Source organism: Aulostomus chinensis, chromosome 1, assembly GCF_037954235.1.
Source record: "Aulostomus chinensis isolate RoL2024-O1b breed Wild chromosome 1, RoL_Achi_v1.0, whole genome shotgun sequence".
NCBI lineage: Eukaryota > Metazoa > Chordata > Actinopteri > Syngnathiformes > Aulostomidae > Aulostomus > Aulostomus chinensis.
The window spans coordinates 40,567,650-40,575,321 of NC_141320.1; the positions used below are offsets into that span (position 1 = coordinate 40,567,650).

Sequence of the window (7,672 nt, forward strand, 5' to 3'; positions counted from 1 at the left end):
GGAACTCCAACCTGCAGTAGAATCTTCAACAACAATGGAATAGAAAAGTGAGGAAGAAAAACTAGAATAAACTTACAAAGCTGAGAAATGTTCATGAAGAAGAAAGGCACACGTTATGATTGAGGCCAGAAACTAAAACTCCACACCAAATGTACTTTGACTTGTAGGATAATGAACTTGAATGTGTTGAAACAGCAGATCAATGAATCCACTACCACACAACAAGATGATGACCCCCGACCACAAGATGGCGTCACAGATCCTGACGCTCTGAGCAGGAAACACTGGGCAAAACATTACAACAAAGCTCCTGTTGTTCCCTCCAGGAAAAACTGTGGCTCTGATGAGAAGAAGGATCCCAGCCTCTTCTGAGGATCCATGGCCGCACCATTGGGTAGCAGGACGATGGGGTCGGCACCAGGAGGAACCCTGGTGTCTCCGATGCAGGGAAGATGGAGCACTGAAGAGGCCACATTGTGGCGTCCTAAAGAGGACATTTGGTGGAGCCTGAGACAGCAAACATCACGCCCCCTTCATCAGAAGAACCACAGCACCAGAGGAAAGAATCCCGGCAGTGACGACAGGGAGGATCAGGGTGACCTCCTCACCTCCACCTTTGAACCTTCAAGTGAACTTTAAAAAGCTTTAGAGTGGAGAAGGATTTTAAAACCTTTCATTGTTTTTTCCTTTCATTCTCATTTGTGCGATTGTCTGATTTATTAGAAATAAACACTGTCTGCTGGGTTTACATTGACTTTGATTCTCTTTTTGCATGCAAGTTGAAAGTTATGCCAATAAAAACCACAAGTATTTGAAGACCAAAGGAAGAACCCCCAAAGTCAGGACCCTGAGATCAAAGTGAGCGCTCTGATCTCAGAGGTCTGGGATATTTCCCATCCCATGGCCCTTCAAATAAGAGCCCTGTGTCACTGTCTCAAAGTTTTCAACCGTATTTGTTTGTTAAATTAAAACCAGACGACCACTGTGGTCCTTTTTACACGGTAAGTAAAGCACAGATGCCCTGGTAGACCTGTTGGCACCCTGGACTTTGAATCCAGTGACCTGAGTCCAAGTCTCAGTTCCAGCAGGTTTCCTGCAGCCTTCAGCAGAGCTGCCATGTTTCTCTGTAGAGAACTAAGTGATGCTCTCAGCAGGTTGAGGGCACCACCAACAAGTGAGGGATGAACGTCTGACTTCCTTCTTGTCAAACAGGAAACTCCTAATACCTCATTTGAGTAAAGTACCTCATATTCCTGACATCCAAGTAGTAGTGAAGTGGAGGAAGAAGGGAGGAGATCTCCAACAGGATCCTTCTTTCCTCTGTCCTCCTTGATCTCATGGATCACCACAGTCAAGGGGAGACCCAAGCTCCTGGATGGATCTGGCACTCAGGAACTGCTGAGTTTTCCAGTGGACTTTGTTCCATCCATGGTTCAGGAACAGGACTCCTCCTGGTTAACCTGGTATCTTTCCACCCAACTGTGGGTTCTTGGAGAATTTTTCATGTCGTGTCAAGAAATCAGGCTGGTGGGTTTTTCAATGAGAGAAATTCTGGTAACTTAATTAAGTGGCATGTTTGTTGAAGCAGTAATTAACTGATAAATTAAGGAAGGCCTGGCCAGTCTTTGCTCCCAGGTCATACGATGGAGTTAGAAAGTCCTGAATAAATCTGGAGTTCCATGATTTCCTTGTGGTTCATGTTCCTTTTGGCAATGTAGTCTGGAACAAGAGCAAGATGAACCTCCAAATATCAACAGGTTGATTGCAGGTGATGTCAAGTGGTATTTATAGGAAGCTCTTCATTGTGTTTGGTTCCAGGGTGGAAGGGTGAGAACTCTGGATCCAGTGATCCCAGTTCAAGTCTCAGAAGGACCTTCCTGTCTGGAATGTGTCCCATGTAACAAACTGATCAAGAGATGTTATGTGGTTCAAATGTTCTGGTTCATTTCTTCCTGCCATGAACTCAGACTGTGTGTTTTATGTTAACAATAAATGCAACAACTAAGGAGCCAGTAGCTCCTGTGGAAAAAAATTCTACTTTGTCAGTGAATTAATTCAGTCTGCATCTAAGTTTCTGTCAGGATGGCCGAGTGGTCTAAGACGCTGCGTTCAGGTCGCAGTCTCTCCTGGAGGCGTGGCTTCAAGTCCCACTTCTGACAAAGGACATTTTCTCCACATTCCTATGCATCCACAATGGTAAATTCCAAACCCAGTTGAAGCTGCTCTCCACTGAGGGGAGTGAGTGGTTGAACTGGCAGCAGAGGAGGCAAAGGAGCTTCCCTGTGACGGTCCAACATTGCCTGGTTTCCTCCAACATGGAGCAGCCACCAAAGTCTAACTTCAATGTTGGATTAAAGTCTGCTGAAGAAATGTGTTTGGTTCAAAAACCCATTTGTGTTCATCCTTCAATTCACATTTTGTCCATTAACTTCATAATCAGAGACTCCATCTCATCACATGACTAAAGTCTGGGTTCTGGATTGGTGGTAAAATATCCTTCCATGCCCCTCACTAGTTTGCCCACAGAAAAGCATATTTTACTGGTTTCAGATCTCTTAGCTTGTTGTCTCTCTTAAAGCAGCTGTGGCAGCTTTCATTGTGTGATTGATTTTAAAATATAAATATGGAACAGAACCATTGGAATCAGATGTCAGGACATTTGAAGGAATGTCAATCTCCTGTTGAAATGTTGCAGTGTGCAGCTGAGGCTCTCTGGCAGTGGCACCAGGAGCCACAATGGCAGAACCTGGACACTCCTGGAGGAGAACCACAGGTGAGGGCCTTCTTGGCTCCAGATTGATGGAAATCAAGTGTCTGAGGCTGTTAGCAGCCATGAAGTTGATCTGGTTGGCACTGGTATTTGTTCTTGCTGCAGCTCAGGAGTGATTCAGGAGAAGAGTTTCAGAACAGCCAAGGTTGGGGACTGGAATTCTAAAATTTCCCCTGGAACCAAACAACCTTGGAGGGTAAAAGCTCCAATCATAGCCACTCAGATGCAGCAGCAGAAGAAGCTGTCATCCACCCTGACAGTCAGAGCATCAAGTCAAGAAAACATCACCACCTTGTAGTTCCAAACCTCCACCTGTCAGATTCAGCTACTTCTGATTGTGGGACTTTAAACTTGAACACAATGGAATTTGGACAAGGAGTTTTCCTTCCAGTCCAAACATCATCGTCCAGCCTCCAACCAGAGGTCCATCAGTTATCATGGAGCCACAGGTGGAGTCTGGATTCTTTTCAGGAATGAGACGGCAATGACAGTCCTGCCAAGTGACATCACTGACATGACAGGATGACTTCAGTCACGTGACTGGATGACTTCAGTCACATGACTGGATGACTTCAGTCACGTGACTGGATGACTTCAGTCATGTGACTGGATGGCAGTGCAGATTCCAATGTAGAGGTTGGGGAAATAGTCTCTGAGAATCCAACTTGAAGCCACGCCCTCCTTGTTCTTCAAAAAACCAAACAGCGACCATCAGTCTCCCTCCAATCCTGTACTTGGTTCAATGTTGCTGTTCCATTTTGCAGCATTCATCCCCTCATTCTGGAGGCTTTAACATGAAAATGAAAATGCTGACAGACACAAATGCAAATCAGGGTATCTGACCAGAGGTGACATATCTTTTAATGCTTTTCTTGTTATATTTGTTATATATGTTCTGTATGGTTATATTTGTTATGGTTGTTATGGAGTTTATGGTTATTATCTCTGTTTCTTGTGTCTTTGTCTTTGTCGTCCTCCCCTTCGTCCGTCCTGGATTTTTGACCTTGGTTGCAGGAAGCCTGTGACCTCAAGTCCTTTTTCTGTGTTGCTGAACGTAGAGCCTTGCTTCATTGTGCTAGCTAAAGTGTGATCCTCCCTGCTGATTCCTTATTTCATTGACTAATTACCCACCAAAAATTAATACCTAACTGCTTTATTTGGCTGAAGTTTAAAAGACCATCATTCTGGTAGCAACAGTCTTTCTGCCTTGTAAACACGCTAAGCTAACGATGGCTTCTCCCTCTTGTCCTCCTCTCTCCTGCTCAGGGTGCCACATGTTTTGTTCCTCCTCTGCCTCCTTTAGTGATACTGATAAGTGTGTTAAATGTAGTTTTCTTGTTGTGTTGGAGGTGAGGCTTAGCGATGTTGAATTGGACCTGCAGCGGCTCTGCACCAAAAGCTGCGAGAGCTAGCCAACGCTCACTAGCTGGTGCAGACCAACTTAGCTTAGCTCCTGGCTTAGGCCCAACTAGCGCTCCCCCAGCAGCTCCCAAGCATCTGGGAGAGCGCCAAGAAAAGTTGGGCCTAAGCTAGGATGTGCTTGCTCATGAAGAATTGTTGGGTGTAAATTCATTTAAGGAGTGTTGAACTGGACCTGTTCTTCTTGTAAAGTGTTACTTTTGTTATTTGGTGCTTTACAGGGTGATGACTTGACTTCATTGCAGCTTTGACCTGAGCAGGTGTTCATCCTCATCTCAGTAACAGGGGACACTTTATCACACCAGTGGACAAACATCAGCATTCATCACCCAGCAGCTCCTCTGATCAACAGAACAAGTTAAAGTATTCTGGAGAATGAGGGCATCGATCCCTCTACCTCTCACATGCTAAGCTAGCGCTCTACCATTGGAGCTAATTCCCCTGTTAAGAAGCATAGCAGATAATGCAGGTTGACCTTCATGCATGGTTGAATGAGCGTCACCAGTTGAAGCTTCTCTGGTTGACCAATGTAATGGAGACCAAGGGTTCCATGACATAAATGATTAATTGAAGGTAGCATTTGTCTTGGTATTAACAGTTTATGTAAATTAGAGGCACACACACATGTTAATGGTCAGGTTTATTGAATCGGAAAACATGTGAAACATTTTCTATGCCATGTGTTCCAGGGAGGGACCTGGGAAGCACAGGGGGACCGGCCATCCTGCCTGTGGAAAATGAAGACCCCAGTGTCAGTCAGTGGGAATCACTGTGCAAGGCCTGGTATTTTGTGTTTGTCAAGTTTGTCTCATGTAAATGTGGCAGTTTCAGTCGTCACAGTCAGTCCTCACCTCTTCCTGGTGGTTTCCTTAAAGGGGGTGGAGCCAAAAGGGGAGAGTGGCCCAAGGAAGCTCCTTAAGAGCTGTTGGTGCAAACCTTTGCTCCCAGATGGGGGAGGGGGTACAATCACAGGCAAGGTTCATTGAATGATGATGCATGTGGATGTATTATTGAGTTGGTGTAGTAGTCTGGAATCATGTATATATTTAGTCAGGTTAAGTTGTTGAGATGGTGCTGGTTTGATGTAAGTATTGATTGTAGAGCATGGTTGTGGTCTCACCTCCACTCTATGGGCCATCCATCGTCATCTTCTGCTTATTCCTTACTAGTAAGGGTCACGGGGGGGGGGGGCTGGAGCCTATCCCAGCATCTACGGGCGAGAGGCGGTGTACACCCTGGACAGGTCGCCAGTCCATCACAGGGCCAACATAAAGAGACGAACAACCATTCACACTCACACCTACAGTCAATTTAGAGTATCAATCAGCCTCGTCCCCTAATGTCCATGTCTTTGGACAGTGGGAGGAAGCTGGAGTACCTGGAGAGAACCAACGCAGGGAACAGGGAGAACATGCAAACTCCACACAGAAAGATCCCACGCTCGAGCCGGGACCTTCTTGCTGTGAGGGCACAGTGCTGACCACTGCACCACCGTGCAGCCCCGCTATGGGCTGGTCTGTCTAATTTCCTGCAGCCAGGAGGGGATAAAAGGCAGTCAGGGGTTTTTAATGTAAGTTGATGGTGTCTCATGCAATCTCTTTCAATACTCCAGTGGTGGTTTAAGTGAAGAAAAACATGGGTTAGTCAGTAGGACTCTGTGTGTGTGTGTGTGTGTGTGTGTGTGTGTGTGTGTGTGTGTTTCCATGCAAACTTTCCCTTGTAACAACCGATTTGATTTGGAAACCATCTCATCTACATCTCCTCTCCAAAAACCCTCTTCTGCAACTTTGTACCCAAGTTGTCTCCTCATCAGGCACCACAGTATCCAGTAGGTTCAGTTCAAACAGTCATCAGTGATTAATGTTCATGTTCAATGATGAGGTTTTGATTTATTCTTCCAGAATCATCTGAACAAACCCTCCTCAACACTGTGAAGCCTTCATCTGACAGGAGGAGTTTTTTTTCCCAGTGATTCCACTGACAGTGAAAAGCTTCGTTCATCAGACTGGTCTGATAGGATCAACGACTGGTTGCTCTGGAGTGGAAACAGCAACCTGTCAGGAAACATTAGTCAGATCAAAGCCAAGATTAAAGCAAGAGCCTCCAGATCAAAGTCAGAATTGATGATGATGTCATCAGGGCTTTGATAGTGTATTTATTTGTACCTAGAATTCTGTCTTTGATGTCAGGAGGACATGAAAGAAACCCTCTACTGCTGTACTGCTCTACTAGTAAAGAGTCATGAGAGAACTTTGTTGTGATTTGGTTCTAACAAATAAAAATGACATGACTTGATTTGGTGCCTCAGGAGGAGAAAATTTGGGCACAAAAGTTGGACAAGAGTGTTTGTGGAGGTTGTGGATCAAAGTTCTATTGATATACAACACATAGAATCAAACAATGTGAAGCAGGCTAATGAACAATAAATCAAATATAAAAATGCTTTATTTTAAGATCTAGAATATCTTGTGAATATCTGGAGCTTCATTCCAGCAGCAGACCTCCTCAGGTGATGACTTCATATTTGACATGTTTACCATTCAATGAGACTCATTGTCAGTCCATTGAAATCTACTGGTGTTCCTGGTGAGTTGATTTAACAACATGAGCTGACAGAATCTACGTTCAGGTAGGAACCACCACATCCAGGGGTCTGGACCTTTGAGCAGGCAGAGCCATCAAAGTAGCAGACTAAGCTAGCAGACATTAGCATTGAGAAGAAACTGATACCTGAGCCTCAAGTGATGACACAATAATATGACATTGTTGTCAGACTGACGCCTGCTCAGCACTTACCGAACACTGCCCTATTGCATCGTGGGAAATTTCTGCTTGGCTTGTGCCCATCAATACACATAAAGAAATTTATCTCATGCTGCCGTGACCCGGATTCGAACCGGGGTTGCTGCGGCCACAACACAGAGTACTAACCACTATACGATCACGGCTTCTGCAACAGCAGCTTGAGCTTCTATGTCTTTGACTCATTGAGTGTTGCGGCGAAAAGCTGTTGAACAGCTGATGTGCGACTGCGGCGGCCCCTGATGCAGGAGACGGGCCAGGCCCCGTTCAGAAGGTGGTGGATATTATTCATGGTGTTTTTAGGGCATGTTCCCCCCCATCTTCACGTGGGTGACAAAAATGGATTTTTTGTAAAGATTTCGGCGCGAGTTCGGCCTGTCAAATCCTGATCGGGGCCAGTTTGGTTGTGTTGTCTGCAGCGCCTGGCACGCTCAGCGGGAGCGAGTCCGATCATTATAAAGGTGGGTCAAACAATTTAGGTTGAGACGAAGGACGGCACGGGCAGAGCAGACGCAGGTCTTCATTCCACCCGCAGAGCTGTAGAGCATGGATCATGTCAGGGACTAAATGAGGGGAAAGAGAGCAGGAGAGCAGGGCAGAGACAAACACAGAGAATGCTCTCCTAAAACAAGGACTGTTCTGTCAATGGTAGAGCAGAGTGGCGCAGAGGAAGCGTGCTGG

General features: G+C 45.6%; 1 non-coding gene across 1 annotated transcript; it reads right to left on the reverse strand.

Moving 5' to 3' along the window:
• Positions 1 to 7,065: 7,065 nt before the first annotated feature.
• trnah-gug (transfer RNA histidin (anticodon GUG)) lies at positions 7,066 to 7,137 on the reverse strand. Its single transcript has one exon. It is a non-coding gene; the product is annotated as a tRNA-His (tRNA).
• Positions 7,138 to 7,672: the final 535 nt, after the last annotated feature.